The following is a 23,036-nucleotide window of genomic DNA, read 5'->3' on the forward strand; positions in this document are numbered from 1 at the left end:
AGGCTTATTCCTGAAAGAGCTGTCAGGCAAAGTGTAGCCCGGGGGGGGGGGGGGGGGGGCGAGCTCTAAGTTTTAGCTATTCTCAATTTCTTATATCAGAAAGAGTCCTTTTCTTCCTCTATTTCTATTAGGAAGAGGCTTTTCTCTTTCCTTTAAATTTGTTTATGGAGTCTTTTAATTTTTAGGCCTTGATTCAATATTTTCCCCTCTTTTCACTGGAAAAAATCCTTTTTTCTTGATTAAATATTTCTCCTTTTTCCTTGGAGAAATTTCCTTTCCTTCCTTGTTCTCTATTGGGAAGATTTCCTTTTTTTATTTCATTTCTTTCCCTTTTCCCTACTGAGAAGGGCCTTTTTCCTTGATTTATTCTTTGTCTCAGGAGCCATTCTATTTCTATATTTAATATTTGTAAAAATTATGCAGTTACTGCCTTTTCTTTTAACAAGCATTTTAGCAACTATACATAATGTTGCTCCTGAGATGTGGAGTTTAAATTCCCCATGATCCTGCCAATCCTGGAGTCCTCTTACCAGGAGATCGAACTTTCCTCTAGTCCTTAAGAGTGTCCTTCATCCAGTAATTGGTGGAAACAGATGCAAAGATCCACAAGCAAGCACCAGAACAAACTCTGGGAATCCAGTCGAAGAGAGGGAAGAGGGATTCTATGAGCAAGGGCATCAAGATCATGATGGGAAAACCTACAGAGACAACTGACCCAAGCTCAAGGGAACGCATGAACTTTAGACCAACAGCTGTGGAACCTGCACGGGAACGGGCTAGATCCTCTGCATACAGGAGATAGTTGTGTAGCTGGGCCCCTGGCAGTAGAATTAGGATCCATCCCTGGTGCGAGATCTGGCTTTCTGGAGCTCATTACCTATGGTAGGACACCCTTGATGCAGCAGGGAGAGGCATGGTCCTGCCTCAACTGAATGTACCAGGCTTTGCTATCCCTCCATGGGAGGACTTACCCTTTTGGAGGAGGGAATGGGGTTTGGGTCAGGGAGAGGGAAGGCAGGAGGTGGGGGATCAGATTGGAAAGAGAGATGAGAGGGGGATCTGTAGTTGGTATGTAAGATGAAAATAAATAAATAAATAAATAAATTTTAAAAACAAACAAACAAAAAACAGTGTCCAGAATCCCCTGTTCTTCAAGCCCAATTTTGGAGCACAAAATGTTGTGTCCAGTGTTGGGTTGACATGGGTCCATGGAGAGAAGAAACAGTGGCACTCTTGAATGAATTCTAGCCTTCTGAGACAGCAGGGGGAGTCAGCCTCTGGTGAACTGACTGACTCTACCTTTGCAAAAGAATTTTTTATTGTTATACAATTCACAACTTTAGCAAATCAGTTTCTATACACCAAAGCCTCTTATTTAAGCTCCCCAAAGAGACAAAAGTCAGAGCAATTCCAAAGTCACAGGACATCTTACTTTGCTGAGTTATCCTGTTACTAGGTTTTGCATAGGCTTTGAACCTTTAGGAAACTCCCAGATAAGATTCACATACTTCCAACAGAAGGTACCAGACATAAAAGGTAGCAGTCACAAAAGGCAGATCAAGGCCCGGGTGCTAACACAATAGAATCAAACCAGCTGCAGAACAATGCAGGATCTCCCTTAACAGGGAAATGCTGGAAATGTTTCTGTGGGAACAGACAAAAGTTTTTGCTTGCCATGAAGGTTTGTATTTAAAGCCACAGGGGAGGTAGTAAAATAAAGCAAGAGACAGAAATGAAGTTAGAAGGCTTAGGAAGGAGAAAAATGCCATTATGTACATATTAGAAAATTCTCTACATAGGAGAATCAACTGTGCTGTAATAAATATAAACATACCGGGTGTGTTGTCCTTGTGTGCAACCCAGCCCTTGGAGTCTGAAGCAGGAGCTTCTGGGCTAGTTTGGGGTCAGCCTTGTCTCCATAACATGCACCAGTGGTCGAGAATAAGACCTGGTTTCAAAACTTCAAAAGTACATAAAAAATAAAATAGAACAAAAGTGAGATAATGGTGTTTGCATTAAGGCAAAGAAATGACTCGAACTAATGACAAGAGGGATGAATTGAGTATGCTGAAAGGAACTGAAGATTAAATTCCAATGATACCACAGGTGCAAGTCCATGAATTCAAGAAAATGTGGAAAGAGGATTAGTACAGCCACTCACCAATCCCGTGACCACAGAAGGGATCATATGTGGAAGAGGTTTGTAACAGAAGTCACAAGAAGAGATACAGAAAAACAAGTATTGCATACTTTCCCTCAAGTATGAAGACTCAAAGGAAAAGAAACAGACAGAACGAGAGAAGAGGCAGTAGTAGTGAAGAGGATGGGGGTGGGGTAGGAGAAAGGAGAACAAAGAGCAGGTGGGCGGGCATGTTCACAGCACCACATAAGCATGCGTGGAATACCGCTCATTCCTACAGTTGATACAGATCAATAATTCGAATTTAAAAGTCAGATAGAAATCAATGAGAAAAAGATCAAACATAATAGAAACAAATCAAGGCCTGCAAAAGTCCAGAGTTTGCTTCTTAGCACCCAGAATACCAGTTGGCTTGCAATACAACCTCCCATCAGTCCAACACCGAGCCCTCTGCTCGTCATCACTGGTACTTCATTGGTGAGCACATGTACAGTCACAACACTATACAGAACTAACATAAAATTAATCTTTTTAAAATAGGCAAGATATTTGAGTGGGCATTTTAAAGATCACAAAACTCACCTGGACAAAGAAACTGTATAAAGAATTTTAGCATCTTTTGTCATGAGGAAGATGACAGGCAAAACCAAAATAAAGTAGGTTTTTGTATACCTATCAAGAGTGGTTAAAACTGATAAGTCATACTAATGCTGAGCAATAAATAAATAAGTTAATAAATGAATGAACAAACCAACGAACTGAACAAACACATAAATAAATCAATCAGACGTTCCAATGTTTTTAAGGGGTGATGGGAATGATAAATAATATACCCATGTCAGAAAACTGTCAGTGTCCTGAGGGTGTATACAGTTGGTAGAATGCTTGCCTGGTAAGCCCCAAGCACTGGAGTCAACCTCAATATTTACTTCAGGCTGGATGATGTGCATCTGTAGTCATAGTCATCAGGAGGTTAAGTACAAGTCATCCTTGGCGCTGTATAACAAGACTATTCCTGGGTAGAGCAGCAAGACAGATAAAAGTATGGATACCACCAAAGTCCAGCTTGGTAAACCAATGAGTTTTATCAGGGTTACTTACAGAAATATGGGTGAGGGGTTACTTACAGGAGCAGAAAAGTCTCAAAGCTGCATCACCAAAGTCCACACAAGCCCGGGTGACAGCTCACAAAGATGGGAACCTGGAGCACACTGCACAGTCTTCCAACAGCTCAACAGGTTGGAGAGTCTCCTTTCCAGGAGCCTCAGTTGGTCTAAACCTCTTCCAGGCAGCTGGTCTGGTCTGAGAGTCTTCTTGGCAGCCTGGCTTGTCAGTGAGGGATGCTCAGCTTCTTATTGCTTGCTCTGGCAGGGAGGGGCCTAGTGAGTCTGATCAGTCTCAGGGACTTCTTGAAGCTATTTTGAACTGTTTACCTTCCTGCCTAAGAAGTGTTCCTGAAGGATGGAATGAGGTTGGCAAGTTACAGTGTCACAGGAACTGTCAAGAAACTTGGAAACATGGTGACTTTGCATTTAGGCTTAGCTAAGGGAGACTGTCATAAAAGAAAACCATAAACAAAGACACCAGCCAAGCAACCAAGCAAACTCTGTTACTGTTTTATGTTTTTATAAGGTTAACCATAGAGCAACTACTGGACTGTTTCTTCAGAGGCAGGCAACCTGCATACCCCTACAGATGTTGATGTGGAAATGGCCAAGTGGCCACTAAGACCTCTGTTTGAAGTTAAAAGAGTTTAAATGCGTATTAGTAGATGATTTTGTAAGCAAGGTGGGAGTCATGCACACAATCAGCTTATACACAAATCTGATTTAAGAGCAGATTTGTTGAACTTCAGGTTTCCAACAAAAGGTGGGAAAGCTATAGGAGAATGTAGTGTAGTTCTTGCTCTTGTTTTTAGAATCAGGATGCTTTTTCTTTATTTCAGGGATGATATAAAGGGATGGAACCCAAGGCTTTGCAAGATCAAGCAAGTAATGTAGCCACTGTCAAATACCTCCAGTTCAAGGGAAGTCATTTTGAGAAAAGGTACCAAAAACCCTTATAAATGACTCTCTTTGCACTTCATGGAACAATTCTAATAATGTTTTGTTTGTTTGTTTGTTTGTTTGTTTTGTTTTGTTTTTATTGTGACATAGATGTCCCTAGAGCCAGAAAGAGGCTGATGGGACAACTGATGCTGGGGAAAGGTTTTTGAGTTCCTGACTACACAACCAGTACCAAGACTCTCACCAACAGAGGGAATCTTTGCTACAGGTTTTGAAGTTTAAAGCACACTATGGAAGAGCATGATGCTGCCTTTGAGACCCTGCTGCACATTGGGCTGCTGTACAATGCTTCTGGCATGTTCCTAGGTGATCTGCCTCCTAAAATATTCTAGTGCTCTAGAGGAATCGCTGTTCTCCTCATGTCTTGAGTCTGTCCCTTGCATTGGCAATGATCCCTGATTCTCAGAGGCTGGACATTCACCATAATTAGATTAGAGGATCCCTAGTGTTCTGGCATGACTGATGATTCCTGAGGCTGAACCATTTACCACCATGAGAAAGGTTGCAGGCATCTGAATAGCTTCCAAGGGAAAGGGATTCTCTTGGCCACTGCGTGAAGGTTACCAATATGCAAATATACATGCCAGAAAACAGAGGTGTTGTGAGAAACTCTGTGACTCTGGGAAGGGTAAGGCAGAAAACATCAGCAGTAGAGAGCAAGCTCTTCTCCTTGACGGTGGGCCCTCATCCTAGATGAATGGTAAGGGGAAGATCAACACATGGCCTGCCATGGAGCGTGCAGGTGTGTGGGTCTTTGCATGACCTGAATCTGGAGTTAAGTGAGCATTGTGAGCCTCCCTGTGGGAGCTGAAGTCCCCCCCCCCATTTTCAGAATGAGCAGTCAGTACTCTTCACTGATGAGCCCTCGCTCCATTACCCAGAGTTCCTCCTCAAAGGGCAGAAGTGATCTGTTTAATGATGGAACTCGTGCTCTGGAGCCCTGTCATAGTGTTTCCCTTTGGATATCCCTGAGCCTCAGTGTGGATAGCCTCAAAGAAAGCTAATAGCTAAAAAGTGTAACATCTCTTTACTGATCACACCATGTGACAGGCACTGTACTTACTGGGACAGTGTCCCCCAGTCTATGCCAGTCTGTAATAGGAGCATATGTCCTGTATTGGAAATAAAGTCCTTGTAAATGTAAGTGTGTGTGTGTGTGTGGGGGGGGGTTGTAAATGTAATTTAAATTCAAATAAGACCACAGTATGTTTGAGGAGGTCCTAAATCCATTGGGCTTGAATTCTGAGAAAGTCAGGGGCAGGGCATATGATGAGCAACTCTGAGCACCTTAGGCTCTGTCAGAGATCAGGAATCTGGTTCCAGTGCTCACATGAATGGATTACAAGTCTTGTGACTCCAGCTCCAGAGCTTCTGACCCCTCTTCTGGCGTCTGCCAGGCAAGCCCACTCAAATGCATATAAATTGTTTTGGAAGAAACACTAAAAAGGATGGGAAAGATTAGCAAATTCAGAGACTCACAGAGTGGGAAGATCCTGTGTTACCAGATGCAAAACACAGCTGCAGCCAGCAGATGGTAGAAGAGGCAAGGAAGGATGGCCTCCTAGAGCTTTGAGAGGCAGTAAAATGCTATGAACACCTGGGTTTGAGCCAGCAGAACTCAGGGTACATCTGTCCATTTTCTTAGTCACTGGTTTGTTGCTGTTTCTTCCCAGAGCGGTGAAAACCCAGCACATGGTTATTTACAAGTGTGCATCATTTCATAGACCCAGAAAGTGAAGCCCACAGAGCAGGCAGATCACCCAGCTCACTACAAAACAGTGAAGCTCATTTTGCCCCAAATATCCTCCCCAAAGCCTGTCCAGCCTACACTGAAGGTTGGTCTACAGGTTGGTGCCTGGTTGACAAAGTGGCTTGGCCATCTCCAACCATGTGTGGGTCTTCTGGTGACTACCTGGGGTGCAAATGTCCTTCATCTTCTTGTCTAATTGTTCTTTGGTTTGGGTTTGTTTAGAAATGAAAAGGACACAGGCTCCTCTCCAGTTCATTTTTGGCTAATGACCAGCACCTCCACTCTCTTAAAAAAAAAAATATCTACACCTGATCCTTGTGGTTTAGGACTACACAGAAATGAGATTTGGCCAAAGCTGTTGGAATAGCTGCCCCTTGTCACAGCCCTCATGCTTCCTGCCCTAGTCCCAAAGTGACATCAGCAGACCACTCGCTGGAAGTCTTGGATCACGAGGCAGGAGTGAGTGTGAAGGAAACACACAATGCTGCAATGATAAATGGGGTGTGACAGCTTGCTTCATCTGAGAGCAGGGGTACAGAGGACCCAGCATGGAAGTATGGACTGTCGTTTGATAAGTGTGGAAATGTCAGGGGGAGGGGAGACCGAGGAGTGTGTGGCGTTCAGCCTGAGCAGGAGCTGTGAGGTGGGGTAAGCACCACTGTGTCCACCTCCTGTGGTGAAGGCAGGCAGACCTGGGAAGAACTCTCAGGGAGTTCCCCATGACCTTCCCACAGCTTGTGAGCAGGAAGCCCTAGCTAGCCTGGGTCCTCCCAGGCCCTTGCTCTGCTCTGGGCACTGTCTAAGTCCAGAACACAGGACAGCAGGCAGAAGTGTGGAAACTGCAAAGACAAGGCTGTCGTGAGGGTTGGGGAGGCTCTTCTTGGTCAGACTGACTTCACAAGGACAGGGAGAGCCTTGGAGTTCTCCCGGAGCGCCTGGAAATTTTGTAGGGTGCACACCTCAGCCCTTGTGTGTATAGCCTCCTAGCCCTGACTAGTAGTGCATGCACTGGGGTCCTTGCTCTGCATGTCCTGTCATCTCTTTTCACCGGGTGGGACTTGAAAAGGCACCTCTGTGTCCACTGGTCTCTGCACACACTTGTGCTGTTGTGGCCAGTCTGATTCTTCTGGTGTCATATTCCCTGGAGGCAGGCATTCTTCCCATAGAGCTCACTACTTCCTGAGGGTAGTTCTGAGGCCCCACTCCTACCCACCAGCTGTTCTTACAGCCCTCAGTACCCTCTCTGCCTGGGTGCCTCCTGGATTGCTCCTTGAAGTGGGCCTCTGAAGGATGTGTGTATGGGTCCCACCTCAGAGTCACCCGTGGAGTATTACCAGAAGGGGAGGTGAGCCCCAGTTCAGGGTGTCCCGGGGCATGCAGCATTCCTGAGATTGACCAATTCAGGGTGTCCCGGGGCATGCAGCATTCCTGAGATTGACCAGTGTCCAGGTGAAATGACATGGATTACAACATCTAGGGGAGAGAGAGAAGCCCTGGGAGTGGCTGGCTGCTGATTTCCATGTATGTTAGGAGAAGAATGGTGCCCTTGGTTGTTCCACAAGGCCAGGGAGAGTGGGTGTGCTCGTGACCACCTTCCCTGATCCTTCTGAGATGGCTTGGTGGCACTTCTTGGGTCAGTTCCATGTCAGGGCCCTAGGGACATTTGTGGAGCCCTTGGAGAGACCCTGAGACCCAGGCAGGCTCCAGGGGCAGAGATCAAGGGGGTGGCAACACTGCCCCTTCTGTGGCCAGAATGTGAGCCTGGTGTGTGTGTGTGTGTGTGTGTGTGTGTGTGTGTGTGTGTGTGTGTGTGTGTGTTTGTGCAAAGGTCAGACTGACAGTAGCAAGTGAGGCAGTGTGGTGCATGAAGCAGCGAGACCCATGCGCATGCCAGGTCCAGAGCTAGGAGAAAGCATGACTCTCCTAATCTCACTGGAGAGGTCCAATCTGGTTCCTGTACGTGGTCTGCGCCAGGGTGTAGACTGTTTGTCACCCATAGTTGTTCATATCTTGGGGGTAGTCTGTCCTACAGGAAAGCGTGCCTTTGTCCGCAATTCCAGGTGACTGGAGCCTGAGGACAGTGACTCAGCTCTGTGCCTTCAACCTTATACAGGAATGACACAGGTCAGGCATCACAGATGTCAGGAGAGACTCTGTGAGTGAGTAACGCATCTCTACAAGGAAGTAAACAAGTGACCCACAGTGAAGGGGAGAGGGACAAAATGAAGGCAGGGACAACAGACGTCCTGGTTTGTGCTTAACCATGGGGCAGGTCTTCCTGAGGCGTGCACCTACAGCCCTTGTGTTTAATGGCCACTAGGCCCAAGCCCACAGCCCTCACTTGAACCTGCTGGACAGTTTGTCTCTCCCCTTCCTCCATTTGTGGGTTCTGCCACCACACAGAGGGTCTTTACATCTTTTTCAGTGTAGCATTGTTTAGCAACACATATATGGGTCAAGGGAAAAGAGACAATGTTTCTGGGAGAAATGTGGGAAGTGATGGTGACATTTCCCAACATGACAAAGTAATTATTCCCTGAGGAGCCATGGCCTCCTCAGCAGCTGTGGGAGGGGACAAGTCAAGAGTGACAGTGATCAGACTGTGTCTGTGCTGGGCATTCAGGTGAGATGGGTAGAGTGACCTCCTGGTTTTAATGGTCAGTCGTACCTGGTGAAAGATGCCTTGAGACCCTGTGTTAGAACATGGACCTCCACTTTTCGACCTGGTCCCATAGCCTAAATCAGGCCACACCTCCCTGCAACTCTCTCTGCCACAGTTAAGAAGCAATAATGTCCCGTGTTGCCATTAATGGCCACAGGATGCCCAGTGTCTGGGGCTGCGTGCAATGCCCATGTGATTTCCAACAGCCGATGTGCCAGAGCCGCGCTGATCTTGGTGACCTGTACCGCCACTGTGGGCCATTGTGTTGTCCAGGCCCAAGCTGCTGCCAAGGGCTGCTGTCTGGGTCCGAGGCCACACAGCAGCCACTAGCAGAGTTGACATCTGTGGCCCTGTTGCAAAGGAAAGCTACATGGTTGCCTGGGGTTTCATCAACTCCCTGGGACCATGTTGGTGTCTAGGGGTCATGCTACATCCCAGGCCATACAGATCTAAATGGCACGTACTGCTACCTGATGCCATGGTGACATCCAGGCTTGAGCTATAGCAGAGGGCCATGACTGGGTCTGGGACCCCTTAGCAGCCAGGGTTTTTGTTGACATCCGAGGTTCCTGTGGCTGTCAAAGACCATGTGGATGCATGAGATCTGTGGCCAAGTTAGTGTCTGAGGACCATGTTGCCTCTGGGACCGTGCGGATCTGAGTGGTGTTCACTGCCACCTGGGGCCATGGTGACAGCCAGACCTGGATTCTGCCAAGGACTGTGTCTGGGTCTGTTGTCCTGCTGTAGCTGGAGACAGGCTTCCAACAAAGGTTACATGGAAGCACAGGGTCAGGGCCAAAACCTGTGCCCTGTTGGTGTGGGGGATGGGCCATGCTGTCACCACAGCCATCCTGATCCGGATAGTCTGTTTCCACCAGGAGCCAGGATGTCATCCCAGCCCAATTGCTGCTGAGGACCATGTGTGGGTCTGCGGCCCTGCTGCAACTGGGGTCTGCAGTGTTGATGTCTGTAGCCCATGTCACCTCAGGGAGCCATGGGAATCACAGGTGATGGGGTCACAGGGCCATGCTGAGCCAGCTCTGCCCTTCTCTGGCCCTAGGACCGCTGGCTCTGCTCCTCACTGGACATTGCATTAAGAGAGCTGGCCCGACCCTCATGGCAGAGCTGCTCCCCCTCCCCTTGTGCTCAGCAGAGAGGGCCCCACCCCTCACCACCTGGAGGGGAGAGTTCACCTTGATGGCATGGTCATAGGGGACCTGGCTCCGCCCCTTGCCTGAGGGTGGTGGCCTGATGGCCTGGAATGACTAGCTCAGCTACCACCCAGGCCCACAGCTGGGCCTGGGATTGCCTCACCCTTACATCTACCCCATCCAGGACCTGCTGGAGCTTGTGAAGGGACTGGTCCTGTAGAATGATAACATCAATACCTCCGTTACTGGGAGAGGCCACAGGGTATCCAAGAGGAGTTCCGGTGAGGATCCAGTGATGATGGTGTACCAGAAACCAGAGGCCTGGAATCAGACCAGGGACTCATGGCAATGAACATTAGCTAGTAAAGCTGATTGGACAAAAGGCTATATACTGTGTGACACACCGAGGCTCCCAAGGCCACCAGGACAAATGAAGAGGTGTGGAGAGGCAGGAAAGATGGAGCTCTAAAGAGGGTATTTTTGTTGTTATTTTGTTTTTTCTTTTTGTTTGTTTGTTTGTTTGTTTGCCCCCTTGGTTGCTTGTTTTGTCTTGTTTTTTTTTTTATTTTTTTAGTTTCATTCGTGGGAGGTCACTAAATGGGGGGATGGGAGAATATGAAGGGACCAGGAGGTGAGTAGAATTGGGGTGCATGTTGTGAAATTCCCAAAGATTCAAAAAAGAAACTTTGTTAAATTAAAAAAAGAAGCAGTATTTCTTGAAGCTTGAGATCTGTCAATATATGGCACCTGAATTCCACTTGCTCCCAGTCACATAAGTGACACTGAACTCACGTGATGTGAAACTTTCTTGACACTGTTCAATCGTTCTAAGGTCAGACTTTGAATTTCTTCCAGTGTCTGATCAGAGCTTCCACATAGAGGGATAGTGTTAGTGGACTCAGTCTGGAGCTGAAGGCTGCTCTGTGCAGGTCTCCTCTGGCTGGCCCGTCCCCTGCCTTCTCTCTCTCTCTCTCCAGTTCTTTCACATTTTCAGTCCTGTTCTCAGGTGTTTGAAACAGAGTCTCACTATAGAGTCTCGGCTGCCCTGGACTTCAGTAGGTCCAGCACGTTGGCATCGGACTCATAGAGGTCTGCTGGTCCAGCCTCTGGAATGGAAAGGCATTTGCCACCGTGTCCAGCATATTCTCACTCTTTTTTTTCTTTAGTTATTCTTCTCTCATGTCTTACATCCTGACTACAGTTTCCCCTCCCTCCTCTCCTCCCAGTTACCTCCCCACCCCATCCACTCTCACCCAGACCCACTTCTCCTCTGTTCCCCTTCAGAAAGGACAGGCATCCCAGGGATATCAACTAAGTATGGCATATCACGTACAACAAGACCAGGCACATTCCCCTAATATCAAGGCTAAAAGAGACAACCCAGGAGGAGGAAAAGGGTCCCAAAAGCAGGCAAAAGGGTCAGAAACAGACCCTGTTCCCACTGTTAGTTGTCTACAAGAACATCAAGCTACACAACCTTAACATATAGGCAGAGGACCTACGTCAGATCCATGCAGGCTCCCTGGTTGTCGGTTTAGTCTCTGTGAGCCCTTAAAGTCCAGGTTAGTTGATTCTGCGGGTCATTTTCTTGTGATGTCCTGGACCCCTCTGGCTCCTACACTCCTACCTCCTCCTCTTCAGCAGGATTTCTGAGCTCTGCCTAATGTTTGGCTGTGGGTCTCTGCCTTTGCCTCATCAGTGCTGGGTGAAGCCTCTCTGGTGATGATGATGATAATGCTAGGCTTCAGTCTAGGAGGACAGCAGTCACATACATTTCTATCCTAGGTTTCTGGGCCATCCTGCCTCTGGTTCCTGGTCCTCCAGGCAGTGTCAGGTGTAGGCTCCTTCATGTGGCATGGGCCTCCAGTTGGACTATAGGTTGGCCACTCCCAGAAGTTCTGCCCCACATTTACCCCAGCACATCTTGCAGGCAGGGCAGATTGTAGGTCAAAGGCTCTATGGCTGTGTTGGTGTCCCAATCCCTCCACTGGAAGCCTTTCCTGGTTACAGAAGATGGTTGGTTCAGACTCCGTATCCCACATTCCTAAGACTCTCTGATACTTATATGGTTCTGGTTGTGGTGTTGTTGGCTGCACTGGTTACCACATGGAAAGGTCACCGTCACGACAGCACCCAATGGTGCTTTTTAGAGCTTTATTAGGAGGGAAAGGGGGAAGGAAAGAGGGGATCCAGGTCTGTGGGGTGGAGCAGAGCAGAAGAGAGCAGAGAGCAGAGAGGGAACAGAGAACACAGGAAGAGAGGGTAGGGGTCCGTGTCTGGCTTTTTAAGGCAGGGATTGTGTGGCCATGCTACGGGTATGTAGTTGCTAGTGTTGATAATGTAAGCTGCAAGACCCCCGAGCCTCGCATGTACAGGATCCTAACTACTAGGACAACCCTAGTAGATTCCTGGGAGTTTGTTTCCATGTCATTGCACTAGGTTTCTATCTCACCCCTGAAAAGTGCCCCATTTCTAGATGTCTCTCCCACCTGATCCCTCCTGTTCCCATGCACACACGTTCCCAGGCACCTAGGAAATCTATTCTATTTCCCTTCTCCAGGGAGATCCATGTATCCCCTCTTGAGTCTTTCTTGTCATTTAGCTACTTTGGGTCTATGGATTGTAGCATGATTATCCTTTGCTTTACAACTTATGTCAAATGACCGAGAAGCACTTAAAGAAATGTTTAATATCCTTAGCCATCAAGGAAATGCAAATCAAAATGACTCCGAGATTCCATCTTTCACCTGTCAGAATGGCTAAGGTAAAAACACAAGGGACAGCTCATGCTGGCGAGGATGTGGAGCAAGTGGAACACTCCTCCATTGCTGGTGGGAGTGCAAACTTCCTACAGCCACTTTGGAAGTCAGTGTGGCAGTTTCTCAGAAAACTGGGAATCAATCTGCCTCAAGACCCAGCTATACCACTCTTGGGCATATACCCAAAGAATTCTCAATCATACCACAAGGACACTTGCTCATAGCAGCTTTATTCCTAATGTTCATAGCAGCTTTATTCCTAATAGCCAGAAATGGAACAACCTAGACGCCCCTCAACAGAAGAACGGATAAAGAAAATGTGATACATTTACACAATGGAGTATTAGTCAGCGATTAAAAACAATGACCTCATGAAATTCTCAGGCAAATGCACAGAACTAGAAAAAAATCATCTTGAGTCAGGTAATCCAGACCCAGAAAGACCAACATGGTATGTACTCACTCAAAGTGGATATTACCTTTAAAGTAAAGGATAATGTTATTCTCACTCTTATATTTTCTTCTGTCTAACACTCTCCTTTCCACTATGACACTCGGTCACATCCTTGAAGTGCTGTTGTTATAATAAGCCTCATTCCCAAAGGGTGTTTATGTGTTGGCTTTCCTCTGAGGACCCACCTCTGCGGGTGTTTTACTTCTTTTTGTCACCGTTTGCGTCAGGTGGGCTTTCCTCAGGCTACAAGAAAATTAAGCCACAGGGCAAAGACAGTTGCCTATTTTATTCACTAATTCGAAGTTTAGCTGAGTCTGTGGCCCCCAGGGACTTGGTAACCAAATGAGGAAAGACAAACTGCACATCAGGTTTCTTGCAGACTAAGGCTAACAGTGAATGGGTTAGCAATGAGAATTCGGGGGTTCTATGATAATGCACGACTGCTCTCCATCAAAGGAGCTCCAGCTTAAGTGACCAACGTTGAACATGGCTCAGATGTGACCTACGCACAGGACCTATGTCCCAGGCACCCTACAAGGCTCCTAAGTGAATTACTTTCTGGAGCCACACCCCTTCAAGAACACTACCTTGCCAAACTGTCACTTAGTCACATGAACTCCACCACTACTGCTGCCACCACCACAGACCCTGTTAAACACCATCTAACCGCTTATCGGCCCATCTTTATGCTGAGTGCACATTGGATTTTGTTTGTGCACCCAGGGGCACCTTTCTCCCACAGCACCTATGCCAGAGCTCTGGTCTTCCCAGGAAATATTGCAATAATAGCTTTCCAACCATTCTTTGACTAGCCCAGTGTAGTAGAACATTATTATTTTGTTTTTGTTTTTGTTTTTCGAGACAGGGTTTCTCAGTGTAGCTTTGCGCCTTTCCTGGGACTCGCTTTGTAGACCAGGCTGGCCTTGAACTCCAAGAGATCCGCCTGGCTCTGCCTTCCGAGTGCTGGGATTAAAGGCGTGCTCCACCACCGCCTGGCTTAGAATATTATTTTAAGGTTTTTTTTTCTTTTTTTTTCTGTATGTGTGTGTTTTCTTTGTTCAACTCTGTGAAGCTCTGTTATTGTGCCTGTGTGAAAAAGGATAGGTAGGGCAAGCAGCCAAAGAGAATATATAGAAGGAGACTCCTGGGAAGGGAGATCGAGGAGCCAGAGAAGGAGGAGGACATCAGGGACCAGCCACCCAGCTACACAGCAAGCCCCGGAGTAAGCGTAAGATTTAAAGAAAAAGGAAACTGGTAAGAAACAAGCCAAACTAAGGCCAGGCATTCATAATTACTAAATAACCTTCCATGTGTGATTCATTTGGGAGTGGGTGGTGGGCCCCCAAAAGAGTAAAACAACAAAACAAAGAAACAAACAACCCAGCATTCACAGGGCAGTACATTTCCACGATGGTCCTATGGTATGGGCATAATGAGTAGAAGGATCCATGTTTCCCCCTTCCGTGCCTTCCATTGGCCAGTGGGGCATTGTGAGCACATGCAGGGCTCTCATTGGTTGGTGGGTGGAACAATGCCAGCTGGTTCCCAGGCTCTCTGGAGAGGTTGTGGACCAAAATCCCGCCCAGCTGCTGAGGGGGTAGGATGAGCCTGGGAGTCCTGAGGGCTGCCTAGTAGCCATCTGGTACCATCTCCCAGGAATGAGGCAGAAAATCAGGAGATAACACCATGGGGGTCACAAGGTCCAGGCCTTCATGCTGCTGTCACAGTGGTATCAGCAGGCTGTACCGAAGCATAGTTTACTTCTTGCAGTGGAAGATTGATTCTATTGAAAGAAACTGGGAACATCTGAAAGGTACTCCCCAGGCACCCTTGGTGCCCAAACTTCACTGCAGGAGACACCCCAGAAAGGCTCTCCTCAGCTGTGAGCAGGGGGGTGGTGGTAAAAGATTAGTAGAGGTCTGCAGCTGTCCTCAGTGGCTGTTGACTGGAAGGATGTCCCCAGGTACCCGTGAGTTAGGTGAACATTGAACCATGTACCAGACCCTCTTGGTGGACCTGTGCCAGAAGCATTTTGGCCAGTTCACACCAGCTGGGACAGAAAAGGTCCCCAAGAGCCTTTCTTCTACTTCTGGGAGCAGGAAAGCACCCACATTTGATCGTGGATTCGGGTTCAGTCTTGGTTCCCATCCTGGCTTGTATTTGAGGCAAGAAGGGAGTCAGTCCCAGGTCTTTGCCAAGTGGGGGAGAGCAGGGGCATGATTGAATGATGATCACTTTGTTCCTGCAACTCGAATCTCACTTTTAGTGTGCACTCAAGCAGAATGGGTGAAGACCTGTGTGTGGGTGGGAATCTAGGACAATATAAGAAGCTTTGCTGAGGCGAATGGCATCCAAGCTCTGAAGTCATTTGAACTTGTGTCTGCTGTTTCCACGTACAAAGCATGTGCTCAATATTCATGAGCAATCCTTCAAGGGAAACCTCAGTCTTGCCATGCCCATCCTTCAGCCTTTTGGGTGTGAGGGCAAGAGGGTCAGAAGTTTGATGCCAACCTTAGCTGCATATTGAATGAGCCCTGGGCCTGTCTAGGGCCATGGTGTGGGCCTTGGCCTCAAGAAACCAAATCCATTCCATGAATTGTCTGGATGGAGTGCTGGGCTGGAGCCTAAGGTCTTCTGTATGATAGGAAGTCACTGTGCAACTGAACTTCAACTGGGTCCTTTCCTCACATTGGAATTCTGACTCAAGGTCGCACCGCGTTGCCCAGGATGGTCTGGGACTTGATTTGCAGCTTAGGAAGGCCTTGAACCTTTGATTCTTCTCTGTCATTCTCCCAAGTAGCTGGCTTTACAGAGTTGTGCCCACAGGCCTATCTCTGATGAGTCCTTAAACTCTCCCCAGGCTGTCTCTCACTGTGGTGACTTATTAGACAACACTTGACAGTAATTTTGGTCCTGGAATAATGTTCACCCACGGACCTGGAACTCTAAGGTGTACAGGACACTCACAGTTGTATGAGGTTGACCTGTTTGTACCTGCTAATGTGCACAACAGAAATCAGGAGACATAATTGCACAACATGGTCAGAGAGGAGAAGAAAAGTACCAGGGACAGACCATCAATGAAGAACACTGTGGTTCTAACCAAGGCTATCTAGTTTCCAACTCACGCCCTTCACCAGGGTCCTCCTGTGTAGAGCACGGCAAAGCCAGGATTTGAACCTGGACATTGTGCCTCCAGAACCCTGCAGAGGTGCTCCTCATGCTTCCAGCCCCTTGCATGGGCTCCTCAAACAAGAAGCATTCTGTTTGAAGAAGGATGTGTTTGTGTACCATGTCATCTTGGGGGAGGATTCTTTGGAGTGGGATTGTGAATCTGAGATTAATTCATGGCACCTGCCATGTCCCCATCCACAGGGGAAGCCAACACCAAGATTGTGAAGGGTACTGTGACAAGTTGTGGGGACAACTATGGCTGGATCGAGAACTGTGTCTTTTTCAGCATTGATGCTATGATCGGCCCTTCGCGTCTGCGAGTTGGAGATAAAGTCGTTGCATTTGTGGAGGAACATCCACTATCATATGACTTGAGAGCAATCGAAGTAAGCTTGGCATACTCTTTTCCCATGGAGCCTTCAACCTTGCTATTGCCCTTTAAACTAATATAAACTAAGCTCTCCAGTGCCCATATAGTAGTGGCTGTCATGAAATTCAAAGTCCCCTGTAGCTGCAGGCTCTTCTTTGCTTCTCTCTCTCTCTCTCTCTCTCTCTCTCTCTCTCTCTCTATATATATATATATATATATATATATATATATATATATATATATATATATATATATATATATATATATATAAAATGTGACACTATATGATCCTACCAGAAACTACCAGAAGTCACTGACAATCCACTGGCTTCTCCCATTTGGGCTGTGATATCTCTGAGTTGTAAAGTTTAGAGAGTCATGAACTATAGCACAGAGAAGAGATTTGATGAAATTTCCTGCTAACTTGGCCGCACTAATTGATCTCCTAGCACGAGACCGTCTCTTTCACAGTACTTGCAAGGGAGGGCTCTGAACATCCAAAGCCTTGCAAATCTTAGAAGGGAAAAGCAGCCTGAAAATTCTCTTGGGAGCTGGTGGAAGTCTTCAGGAGAACGCATCCATTTTTATTTTCCTACAACCACGGATCAATCAGGCACATTGTTACTGTTTGCATAGCAAGCAAATTGGGACTCTTAAGAAAAGGAACACACAAAGGCTTCGTGGCCCATTGTCCCATCACCACCTTTTGGACCTTTTGACAATCAGTGTTAAGTACAGCTCTTCTTGCCCATGCGTTCAGTAGGAATACAAAGAGAATCTTACACTAATACCTAACTCACCCATGTATTACGGTCCTTTTTCCTATCAGAGTTTATTTACATCTGAACATTCAACAAGACTGGGGTCAACTATATGCACACACAGAAGAAGGGTGAATATCTCACTGTATTCCCTTCCCACAAAGTGGAGAAACCTTTGTGCCTCTAATGTATTGAAAGGCTGCCTCTATGGTTCTCACAAACTACTGAATCTGTCTGCTTTCCCTGTTGTGTTAAGGGAATGGGAATTGTGATAATGAGTCTTGGACGTGAGGTTTCTGGTAGGATCATTGGGCACTATGGCTATCAAGTTGTGTGGCATCTGGGCACAGACAGGTCTGTGGTGCAGCGGATCTTCTACCTAGAGACTAACAGGGTGGTAGTGAATAGACGAGTTCCTGGTACTTCAATCCTCGAGAAAGCCAATTGGAGAGAAATAAAAATAGAATTGGTAATGACAGCTGGAAAAAGCCCAGTGGAGAAAAACTTCCCAATGAGCCAAGCCGTTTGCAACAAAGGAGGATGTCTTAAATCTGGAATCTTCGATTCCCTCAGGGCCGTTCCTAGCTCAGCCCTTCCACAGGCAGTATTTTAGCCATCCACGTCTCCAGTTTGTTTTTTGATCATGTTTTTATTGCTGCTTCCCCATCTTGTAGGTATGTGTTTTAATCGAAGATGACAGGCCTAGAGAAGCCTACTCCAAGATCCGTGAATTATCCGTGTGTGTTTCCAAAGTGAGGAAAGATAATATCTGCCTAGCGGATGAATACTACTTCTATCTGGACAGCATTTCTAAAGGTTTGATTTATATGTTTTAGACGTGTCACGTTTAACACTTTGAGGGATTGGAACTGACATTGGTTTGGCTGCAGCGCACTCAGGGATTCTTTGTTATTTGTGACGGGTCTTGGGCACTGAAAGTAAAGTGCAATGCAGCTTTGAGCAGCAATGTTCCTAAAGATCACACTATCATTTACTAGGTGCTAGGTATCGTTCATTAGGTGAATGCAGAGAGTAAAATGTGGACAAAAGTTTCATTCATGTGGGTATTTAACTCTGATAGCAAAATTATTACAAGTGCATACAAATCTGTACATTTCTTAACGTTTATTTTTAAATTGTGTGTGTGTGTGTGTGTGTGTGTTTTCATCCGTGTACATGAGTACAGTTTCCTACAGAGTTGAGAAGAGAGTGTCAGATCCCCTGGACCTGGAGTTACAGGTGTTTCTGAGCCACAGAGAAAGTATTTTTCAAAATATTAAGATGTGCTGTGGTCAGAAAGATGGAGCAGGTGTTTAAGAGCCCATATTTCTCTGCAGAAACCCTGACTCTGGTTCCTACCACCCCTGTGTATATGCAGAGAGGTAGAGAGATAGAGAGACAGGGTGAGGGATAAAATGAGAGCAGGAAGAAAGCAAGAGAGGAGGAGAGAAATGAGACGGGAGAGAAAGAGGGAGTGAGAGAGGAAGGAAAAGATTTGAGGAGGGAAATAGGGAGAGGCATGTAGAGAGAGGGACTGAGAGAGGGAGTCAGAAAGGCAAAGAGAGAGAAGGACAGAGAGGGAGAAGAGAGGAGAGGCTTAGGGGTGTAGAGAGTCGGATATGAGAGAGAGAGCCGAGGAGAGGGAGAGAGTGACAGAGGAAAAGAGGAGGGAATGAGAGAGACAGGGGGAGGGAATAGAATAGGGGAGAGAGCTGGAGAGAGAGAAGGGAGAGGTAGGGAAAGAGGGAAAGTGAGAGGGGGGAGAGATAGAGATCGAGAGAGACAAAGGGAAAGAGAAATGGGGAAGTAAAGAGGGAGGAGAGAGAAAAATAGAGACTGAAGGGCCTGGAGAGATGGCTCAGAGGTTAAGAGCACCAACTGCTCTTCCAGAGGTCCTGAGTTCAATTCCCAGCACCCACATGGTGGCTCACAACCATCTCTAATGAGATCTGGCACCATCTTCTGTACACATAATGAATAAATAAATCTTTAAAAAAATAGAGAATGATGGAGATAGATAATGGGGGAGGGGAGGGGAAGAGAGACATGGGAGAGAGGGAGAGAGAGGCAGTGAGGAGGAGGGAGGGAGAGAGAATGAAGGGGAGAGAGTATGGGAAGGAGGAAGGGAGCAGGGGGCAAGAAAGGGATAGAGGAGACAGAGAAAGGGAGAGTGGGAGAAATGGGAGAGAGGAAGGGAGGGAGAGGGAGGGAGATGGAGATAGAAGGGATGAGAGAAAGGATAGAAAAGAAGGGGGCAGAGAGAAAGAGAGAGGGGAGAAAGGGAGAGAGAATTAGTTTGTCTGAAGACAGTCTGGAATACTTGAGACTCTGTCTCAAAAAGAGGACTCTGAATGTGACCAGTGAAATGGGTTGTGATGTCATTGTCCATTTGCTCACTTGACTCGGCTAAGGAGATGGAGCAAAACCAATGTCTAAAACTTACCAATTTCTGAGCCTAGTGGTGGTGGCAAATGCCTTTAATCCAAGCAGTCAGGAGGCAGAGGCAGGCAGATCTGTGAGTTCGAGGTCAGCCTGGTCTACAAAGGGAGTTCCAGGACAGCAGAGAAGCCCTGTCTCAAAAATCCAACCAATCAAACAAACCCAAAAGAATTATCAATTTCCATTCCGGCTGGAAGATTCCTAAGCCGTCTGTACTTTACACCTAATACTCACTTTATCATGGTATTACAAGTCAATGTAACCAGTGAAATTTTACTTGACCAAAGTTAAAATGTAATTGCTTTTATCCAGAGCCTTCTAAAGATGAGACTGGAGCTAGATGGTAGAATTTTCAACTCAGTTTTCTTTTAGCTATCTTAGGTTTTATGCCTTATGAAGGGGATTGGTTAGATATTGAGTATTCTTTGGAGCGAAGATCATCAAAGATCACAATACACTCGTTGAAGGCCACGAAGTGTAGGCACCTGCAAGAGGTAAGTGCTTTTTGATATTGTTGGCTTGTTTCAAAGCCTCCTTTGGTGGTATTTGGGACTAGCTGTCTGTCGGGTGTGCTGGGACATAGGAACATATGCAAGAATTATCTCCTTGGCCCATTTATTTAAATGGTAGGACTCTGTAAAGAAGTAACTAAAGGTAACAGAGAACATACATACACATCCTTCAATTCTGAGTCACAGGGCTTACCACGAGAACTGTCATGTGGGACATTCTAAACACAACAGGAAGAAAGATGAGCAGTCCAGAGAACATTGCTGGAAAAGCTGGAATGCAAAGTGGGGCTGTAGCTAGAGTTTTCCTGCCTGGCCCACAGTCAGGACAAATCTCTGACACCCGCCAGTCCCACAGCCACTCAGACCCAACCAAATAAACACAGAGACTTATATTCGTTACAAACTGTATGGCCGTGGCAGGCTTCTTGCTAACTGTTCTTACAGCTTAAATTAATCCATTTCTATAAATCTATACCTTGCCACATGGCTTGTGGCTTACCGGTACTTTACATCTTCCTTGTCATGGTGGCGGCTGGCAGTGTCTCTCTGACTCAGCTTCCTGTTCTCTCAATTCTCCTCTCTGTTAGTCCTGCCTATACTTCCTGCCTGGCCACTGGCCAATCAGTGATTTATTTATTGGCCAATCAGCAACACATTTGACATACAGACCATCCCACAGCACTTCCCCTTTTCTTTTCTTAAAAAGGAAGGCTTTAACCTTTACATATCTCCAAAGTCAGCTTGGTATATTTGGGAATTTGGGCGTAGCTTCTCTTACTACTTCCTGCTGGAGGGGGGCGCTGTATCTTATGGGGACACAAAGAATATTTTAGGATTATGGAGTAGTCCATGAGGGTGTATCGTCTGAGCCAGTTGCCTTGAAACAGTTCTGGATGTTGGATCATCTGGGCCATGGTGTCATCGGAGACCTTTCAGGTGGTCTTGGCTGGTCAAACCTGATGTATCTTAATCTGGAACAAATCCATAACCTCTGGCTTTCTGTGGAAAGAAAAGCAGAGTCTCCTTTCCAAAGCAACATATCCTTACATCTAAATTTTGAAGTCAAGGTACCTTTAAAATATAGATTTTGGCATAACTCAACAGCTTTTGTAATCAAATGTTTTTCTTCAGTTCTGAATATCAAAGAGAACATAATCCAAATTCTCTGTGTGGTAGCCATCTTTACGTGGCTTATTTTTTTATATTAGCTTGAGCCTATTGCTTTAAACTGCAGCCTTCTAAGCCTGAAAGGGCACTGGCGCTGTGGCTGCTGTCTCCGCCCACCTCAGCTTCCCAACATGGCGGTGGTGGTGGTGCGTATTTACCGCCAGCTCTGGGAGCTATCTTGGGTCAATGCTTTTATCCAAGCAGCATGCAGCCCAGAAACCTCTGTTTTTGTTTTGTACTAGCAAAGGCTAAATCCAGCACGCAGCTTAATGTGCCACTTGCAGAGGCCTCATTCCTGCCATAGGGCGGCAGGTCGAGCACGCAAGCTAGGAACCCCATCCCACAGCATGGGGCTGGGGCTGGGGCTGGGGTTCAGCTAGCCTGAAATGAGTCTCCAACAAGGTACAGATGACATCATGTGCTTGAAGAGTGCCGGGGTGTGGGGGGGGTAATAGTCCATTTCCTGCTGTTTTTCCTTTTCAGTCAATCCTTGATCTGTCCACATTAACCACAGGGGCTAATGGCCACTGATGACTAATATTTAGGACATGGTCTCTCACCAGCAGGACAGACCACCAGAAGAGTCTCCTCTTTAATTGGAGTGAGGTTGGAGCTGGGGAAGGAAGTGGGTGACACACACCCCAGTGTTGGCAGTGTAGCAGGTAGGACAGGACACAGCGACACAGTGGGTCAACAAGTGTTTGGAGCTAGAGTGTGGAGGGACAGAGGCTGTCCAGGGACCCAGTTTTCCCACACTCACTGCCACGCTTTCTCTTGACAGGTCTGTGTGACTAGTATCCACGAACAACAAGGAGTGCTGAATCACACCATCTTTTTCACCTTCCACTCACTGAAGTGCCCCGTGGGCTACACCCCTCTTGTAGGCCATGTTGTCAACGTGGTGGTAGTGCAGAGCATCCGGCCCAACTACAACTGGAGAGCAGTCTCCATGACGCCAGTGAACAAGCTGTACAGGCTAGGGCCCTGAGAATCCCTCTTCCAGTTACTCCTACAAGAAGTGGAGGGCCTCAGTTAATACACACGCTTATGTTTTGTTATGGCCTCTCTACTGCTTAGATCTATCTCCAGGGAGCATGCGCTCACTGTGGGCAGGGGCTTTACCCCTGGAACACATGCTCAAGCTGCCTCTTGCTGGCAGCAATATCAGCTTATGACCTGAGCTGAAGTCCCCACTTCTGAGACCAGCAGTGGACCAGTGCTGCCAGTGGGGCTGGTTTGTCCAGGCACTAACGTGTAGGGCAAAGCATTTGACTGGAAGCACCACGGCCAGATGCTGCATGGGTTTAATTTGGAGTCTCCTCGTGGGGTGTGTTGGTCATTTGCCCACAGCAGTTTTCACCTCCTACACCTACTCGGTTTGTTACATTTATTGTTTGCCTGTGGCCCGTCTTCCCATGCTAGACTCTAAGTGTTCTAATCATAGCAAACTCTCCAATGGAAGTTCAGAAGGACAGAGTTCACATTATTAATTTTAATTAATGAATGGTAAGAGCAGCAATAGTGTTTGCCCATGGTTAACTGACCATCCAGTCCTCAGGAATAGAATTGTTCAGCATCCCATTAGCACATAGTTGACTCTTCACACAAAAATACCGGTCTGGCCCCTAGCT

Source organism: Peromyscus eremicus, chromosome X (assembly GCF_949786415.1).
Source record: "Peromyscus eremicus chromosome X, PerEre_H2_v1, whole genome shotgun sequence".
NCBI lineage: Eukaryota > Metazoa > Chordata > Mammalia > Rodentia > Cricetidae > Peromyscus > Peromyscus eremicus.